Source organism: Hemiscyllium ocellatum, unplaced genomic scaffold, assembly GCF_020745735.1.
Source record: "Hemiscyllium ocellatum isolate sHemOce1 unplaced genomic scaffold, sHemOce1.pat.X.cur. scaffold_415_pat_ctg1, whole genome shotgun sequence".
Lineage (NCBI taxonomy): Eukaryota > Metazoa > Chordata > Chondrichthyes > Orectolobiformes > Hemiscylliidae > Hemiscyllium > Hemiscyllium ocellatum.
The window spans coordinates 286502-293389 of record NW_026868960.1 but is presented as its reverse complement, the minus strand read 5'-3'; the positions used below and the strand labels follow the sequence as shown (position 1 = coordinate 293389).

The 6888-nt window shown below is 44.9% G+C and overlaps 1 non-coding gene across 1 annotated transcript; it reads left to right on the top strand.

The window, feature by feature from the left end:
• The first annotated feature begins 553 nt into the window (after nucleotides 1-553).
• trnal-uaa (transfer RNA leucine (anticodon UAA)) lies at nucleotides 554-635 on the top strand. Its single transcript has one exon. It is a non-coding gene; the product is annotated as a tRNA-Leu (tRNA).
• The last annotated feature ends 6253 nt before the right edge of the window (nucleotides 636-6888 follow it).

Sequence of the window (6888 nt, the reverse complement as noted above, 5' to 3'; positions counted from 1 at the left end):
ACAATGTGATCGGTCGTTCTCGGATTGTAATGCTACCTCCGGTGTTCGGGTGGAGAACATTCTTTGGGACTCTTATTCTACAAAACAGACACAGTGACTGAAACTATGCTGCACGGTATGATGTGGAACACGGCCTGCTCAGCTTTGTGCATTTTCCCTGTAGTCCGGTGTGTTTCATGTTCCGTGTAAACGTGAAAGTTGTCCTGTTTCGAGCAATGGGTGAAATCATTTAGCAAAGCAAGAATCGAAATTGCAGTAATGTCAAGCAGTTCATGGTTATTTGACCAAATCATAAGCGAACATGTATGCTCACGCACTCACAGATACATTTGTAGCTGAAAAGAGTCTGAGAAGATAGCCTCAGCTTACCATTGATTTTTATCCGGATTGATGGGCTATCATTATCTGCTGCGAAATTGATATTGTAGCTGGGCACATCCACGCAGCAGTGCGAGTCCGAGAGGGATCATGGAACCCTTTTCACTTGACTTTCCAGCTGTTGTTATGCAGGAGCTCAATTGGAAGTGAAAGAAAAGGGGGAATGGCTGCAGTTGGTAGTGTGGCCGAGCGGTCCAAGGCGCTGAATTTAAGCTCCAGTCTCGACAGGGGCGTGGGTTCGAATCCCACCACTGCCATTGCTACTGATCAACTGCAACGGCGCAGCTCGTTTAAATGCTGTTGCCACCACTGATGTTGTTCTGTTCAGAACAAAATTCGATTTGCTTCCCCGGGAATTAACTGACGAGTGGGAAAGTGCCAAATTGTCTCTGCTGTCATGATCGTGTTCGCCTCCCGCGTGGAAAATTGCAAACAACTCTACTGTTGCTTTACGTTCCAAGCATGTTGAGATTTTACTGGAACCGAATGGAGACTGCTATTTCATCGCTGTTGTGAAACAAAGTCCTACGGTGAGTCGATTTATCGTTATTTGGCTTTCTGGCGAATGGGAAAATCGTTCCGATGAATTTTGATGTCATATGTTATTGAATTTCTCCGATTTCCTTCGTTTCTGTCCCGGAGACCCCTGAAGGGAAAGGTAATCTAATCGAGACTGTGATTGGTGAAATTCACTTTTTGTGTCCCATTCTTTTTATGTTCTTTCTTTCTCTCTTTTCAGCGTTGTCTGGGAAATGGTGGTGCACTAAGGCTCCAGTATGATTGAAAGACTAGTTTGGAATTGCCCTGTTGTTAGTTGTGAGATTACTTTATGGCTCACGCCCTCGGAGTGTCTCACATTTAGCATTCATGCTCACTGTATCTGAAAATGCATTTACTTTGCCAGTTTTGTTTGTGTTCCGTGTCAAATGCTTTCTGTTTTGCGATTCGTTCAATACATTACGAATTAGCAGTTTTTCTGTGGTTACTTGCAGCTGCAAAAACTCCTCAACTGAGGATCTGGGAAAATTTCACAGAGTATGGTCAGTCGGAACGAAAGTAAGGAAGTCCTTCGTTTCTGCAGTGTTTCACAATACTACCTTTGCAGTGAGCAGTCGAACGGACTAAATGATTGTGCCACAGACTGCGACGGCCAGCTCTGCTTAAAATGTTATCCTGTTAAAGCCGGTGTAAGCAACGCAACGTAATTGGGCTACACCGCTTCGGTGTATCTCGTCCATGCATACCACACAGCCAAAATTAAACAACTCCAATTAAACAACGAGCGATTGGAAACAGAAAGGTGAAAGGTAGAATGGCTTCAACTTTCAGTGTCGGATATCACTGAGCTGCAGCAGGGGCGGCTGTGGGCTTGTTTCTGTAGCATAGTGATCATCACGTTCACCTTCCGCAAGATAGGTTCCCGCGGTCGATACTGTTTTGTTCTTCATCTGCAGCCTTTTACATGGACAAGAACGGAGCTTTCTTGCTTGCTTTCCCATCTGCAAACCTGCCTTCGACTTTGCTTGAACAAATCTACTCTGCAGCGAAATGCAATGCATTTCCATTTGATTACTGTGCAGAGCATTGTAAAGATATTCTACAAACTGCTTCTGACCATGCGCCATTCAGTTTGAGAGTGTAGTTACCGATCCTTCCTCGAACAGCAAGACCGCATTTGCATTCCTTGCTCAGGCGGCCCGGTTCAAAGACAGGGAAGAAGCTGATGCGCTGGTGTCACAGTGCCCCACGGATTCCTCAATTAGTCTGTCTGTCAAATGTACCCCCAAAGTCGTATCTGAAAGACCTCATTTGGAAGCTGTCTGTCGTTATTCAAAGTGCGAGAATTGGCACCAGAGGTCCTGAATCATGTTTTGGAGCAGTTCGCACGTTAGTGGCTCATTCAATCAGCAACAGCAATGAAAGAAATTGCACTCTCAGAGGAACCTCTGGACCTGTGCTTTCATAGCGTCGCTAGTATTAAGGTGCGCCCCGAGATCTAAGCCATATTGGAACTGAAACGGAGGAATCGACAAAGAGGCTGCAGAATAACATCGCACCCTCTGGGTTTCCTTTAAATCACTGATGAGCAGGAAAATGTAAACTGGTAGAGCGAGTGGGAAAGTGAGGCAGTTGCAGCTCTGGTGAAACTCCTTCTTTGTGAGTCACTCAGCAACAAGAGGCGTGTAGGTGACTCAGGCGTGAGAGCTCTTCACATCGAGAACAAAAAGCAATCAAGTGCAGTTAGCACCTCTCCCGGAGTGGGGGTGGGGTGAGATAATTACCTTTTGACTTCAGTTCCTCTGTTCAGAAACTGCCTTTTAAATTGAGGTGAACAGAAACTGCATTTCTAATAAGCACCATGGAATTTAGCAAGATTTTTTGAGTCGCTTCTCGTCGATTCCCACGCAGGTTTCCAACTCAGTTGGTGTCGATGTGGCTCATGTCCAGGTGTGAACATCCTTGCGGCCAATTGCATAAAAGGCAAGGAAAGTGGCACCTCGAACTGGCCCCGAGGTCAGAGCATCCTCACAATGTGATCGGTCGTTCTCGGATTGTAATGCTACCTCCGGTGTTAGGGTGGAGATCATTCTTTGGGACTCTTATTCTACAAAACAGACACAGTGACTGAAACTATGCTGCACGGTATGATGTGGAACACGGCCTGCTCAGCTTTGTGCATTTTCCCTGTAGTCCGGTGTGTTTCATGTTCCGTGTAAACGTGAAAGTTGTCCTGTTGAGGTCAGCATGCTTGGAACGTAAAGCAGTTTGCAATTTTCCACGTGGGAGGCGAACACGATCATGACAGCAGAGACAATTTGGCACTTTCCCACTCGACACTTAATCCCCGGGGAATCACGTTTTTCTCCCATCAACGACCTGTAATTCCATTCTGACTCTGTTGCCCAGGCATTGGCCTGTGAACCCGTTTCGTGACTGTTTTCGTAGCAATATGATCTGATCCCAGCCCCATTTTGCTTACGTCGCAACAATGTGTAACTCAATCCCCACTCTGCTCCCCCAGGAATTACCTGTGAAACATTCTCCACTCTGTTCTACGACTGATGGCCTGTTAAATCATTCTGTTCCCTACCAAGAACCTGCAACCCCATTCCCAATCTGTTGTCTTGGAAACAATCTGCGAACACATCACTCCATATGTTGCCCTAACAGCAGCTTGTATCTTCATCCCTGCTGTTTTCCACGAACAATTGCCTGTGATCTCTTCACGACAGAAGCAAAACCAAGCATCACGTAATTCAAAGACATGGAGATTGGTAGGTAGAGAGAGTGCAAGATGGAGAGTGCGTGACGGAAAACGGCGGAGGATGTGTAAGACCAGAAGCGAGAGGAAAGACAGCGAAACTCAAACCCAACTCTCAAACCCGGTCCCCTCCACATCCTTGAGAAACAGGACTGGGGTTAAAACTTCGCGAGAAGATTTGTAACTCGGTTGCTCGTTGTTGTGGTTCTGTTGGCCGGTCTGCGAATTTTTGTTGCATACGTTTCATCCCCTGTCTATGTGACATCCTCAGTGCTTGGGAGCCTCCTGTGATGTTTCCTCCGGAATTTATAGTGGTTTGTCTCTGCTACTTCCGGTTGTCAGTTCCAGCTGTCCTTTGCTGTGGTCGGTATATTTGATCCAGGTCGATGTGCTTATTGATTGAATCTGTGGATGAGTGCATTGCCTCTAGGAATTCCCTGGCTGATCTCTGTTTGGCTTGTCCTAGAATAGTAGTGTTGTCCCAGTCGAACTCATGTTGCTTGTCATCTGCGTGTGTAGCTGCTCAGGATAGCTGGTCGTGTCGTTTCATGGCTAATTGGTGTTCATGGATGCGGATCGTTATTTGTCTTCCTGTTTGTCCTGTGTAGTGTTTTGTGCAGTCCTTGCATGGGAGTTTGTACACTGTGTTGGTTTTGCTCATGCTGGTAATCGGGTTCTTCGTTCTGGTGAGTCGTTGTCTGAGAGTGGCTGTTGGTTTGTGTGCTGCTATGAGTCCTCGTGGTCGCAGTAATCTGGTTGTCAGTTTTCAAACATTCTTGATGTATGGTAGTGTGGCTACCCATTTGCGTTGTGGCATGTTCTCGTTCCGTTGCCTTTCCCTTAGGTATCTGTTGATGAAATTGCGGGGTTATCCGTTTTTGGTGAAAACATTGTATCGGTGTTATTCTTCCTGTTTTTGCAGTCCTGGTGTACTGAAGTGTGTTGTTGCCCTTTTGAAGTGTGTTTTGATGCAACTTATTTCGTGTGTGATGGGGTGGTTGCTTTCATAGTTCAGGACTTGGTCTGTGTGAGTGACTTTCCTGTATACCTTTGTGGTGAATTCTCCGTTCGGTGTTCTCTGTACCATCACGTCTAGGAATGGGAGCTGGTTGTCCTTTTCTTCTTCTCTAGTGAATCGGATTCCTGTGAGGATGGAGTTGATGATCGGGTGCGTGTTCTCTATTTCTGTGTTTTTAATGATTACAAAGGTGCAATCCACATATCTGACCCAGAGTTGAATTTGCGGTTAGACAGTTTGTTCTAACCTTTGCATTTCCGCTTCTGCTATGAGTCCAGAGATGGGTGAGCCCATTGGTGTACCGTTCATATATTTGGTTGTTGAATATGAAGCGTGTTGTGAGGCACCGGCCTAGTAGTTTAACTATGCCATCCGTGTTGAAAGATTCAACGCCCTGTTGTCTGTTCTGTATGTCCAGCAGGCTGGCTATTGTTTCTCTGGCTACGGTTTTGTCGATAGAAGTGAACAATGCCGTTACATCGAATGAGACCATAGTTTCTTCCTTGTCTATATGGATATTTCTGATGATGTCCAAGAATTCCAGCGTTGACTGTATAGAGTGTCTGGATCCGCTGATCAGGTGTTTTTATTTCTGTTGCAGTTCTTTAGCCAGTTTGTGTGATGGTGTCCCTGGTAGTGATACTTTGGGTCTGAGTGGGATGTCTGGTTTGTGCACTTTATGTAGTCCATAAAATCTGGGGGTGTTGTTGCTTTCAGGTTTCATTCTTTGTAGGTCAAACCTGGTTATCCCTTGACAGTTTTTCCTTTGACAGTTGAAGGCTGGTTATTTTCAGGCCCTGCAGAAGGGTCACTCTTTCAAATTTTGATGTGCTGTTTCGTTGAGGTCTCTATTCAATCCCCTGTGAAAGAAGATATAAGTGACATTGTCAGCTCAGGAAAGAAATTCACGAAAGAAAGTCTGAGAACCTTAGAGGAGAACAGATTAATTGAGCAGAAGCCAAACTCAGGGAAAAAGATTCTCCAGAACGTTCCGTCTCAAAGTTTTCCAGTGTTCAAGCACAACCGGAGAAGAGAGACCGACAGCCAGTGAGCACCTCGACCTTTGGGCCACATGGTCTAATTTATAATGTGTTGCTTAAAACAGGATAGAGAGTGGGTCCAGGTGACAAACTAATGAGTTCTCTAGCTTCCTTCCTCCACACTTCCTCGCTTCCTGGATTCAAAACCATATGCAACAAATTCAGAATTTACATACTTTCCACTGTTTTGTTTCCAATTGTTTATGTCCTTTATTTTCTTTCAGTTGGAAGCTGGCCCCGGCACACACTTTATTTCTCTTCTCCGGGCTTAACGGCTCTGATATTCCATTGTTCCTGTGTTCCACCCTAACTTAGAACTTTCTTTTTTTCTTGATACAAACCACTTATTGTTAAAGCCTGTTCAATGTCTAGCATTCCCAGATCTATTGAAACCATCTTGACGTCTCTCTCTCTCACACACACTCTGCACCCCCTCTCCCTCCACCTACCCCCCTCGGCCTCTGAGTTTCTGATTATTTTCCAGCGTTTTCAGGTAATCAAGGTGTGGATTTAAGATCAAGTAACTCGAAATGAAATCTGCAGGTGATAACAAGCTGTGTATCTAAACTGAGGCAAAATGCAACTTGACACAACAAACATTGCAGAACACACAGTTTGGGCACTTAGTTAGCATATTAGACCATAACATATAGGAGCAGATATTAGTCCATTCAGACCATCAAGTCGTCTATACATTTCAATCTTGCATGATACGTTTCCTCACCTCATTCTCCCGCTTCTCCTCGCATCCCTTGATTCTCAAGAACCTATCTATCTATCTCAGTCTTATACATACTCATCGGCCTGGCCTCCACAGCCTTCTGTGGCAATGAATTCCATAATCTCACCACTCATTTGATGAAGACTTTTATCCTTATCTCTGTTCTATTTGGTCTTCGCTTAACTCTAAGTCTATGCCCTCAGGTCCTAGTATCTCCAACTAATGGAAACATTTTCCCAACATCCACTCTGCCCAGGACATTCAGTATTCTGCACTTTTCAGTTAGATGCCTGTTCATCTCTCCAAACTCCCCCGAGAATAGAATCACATTAACCAAACAGTAAAAAAGCAACTAATGAAGTTAGAAGACCCCATCCAGACCACAAGCAAAACTAATACAATTTACAAAATAACGTGCAAGAACTGTAACAAACAATATATTGGACAACAGGCACAAAACTAGCCCGAC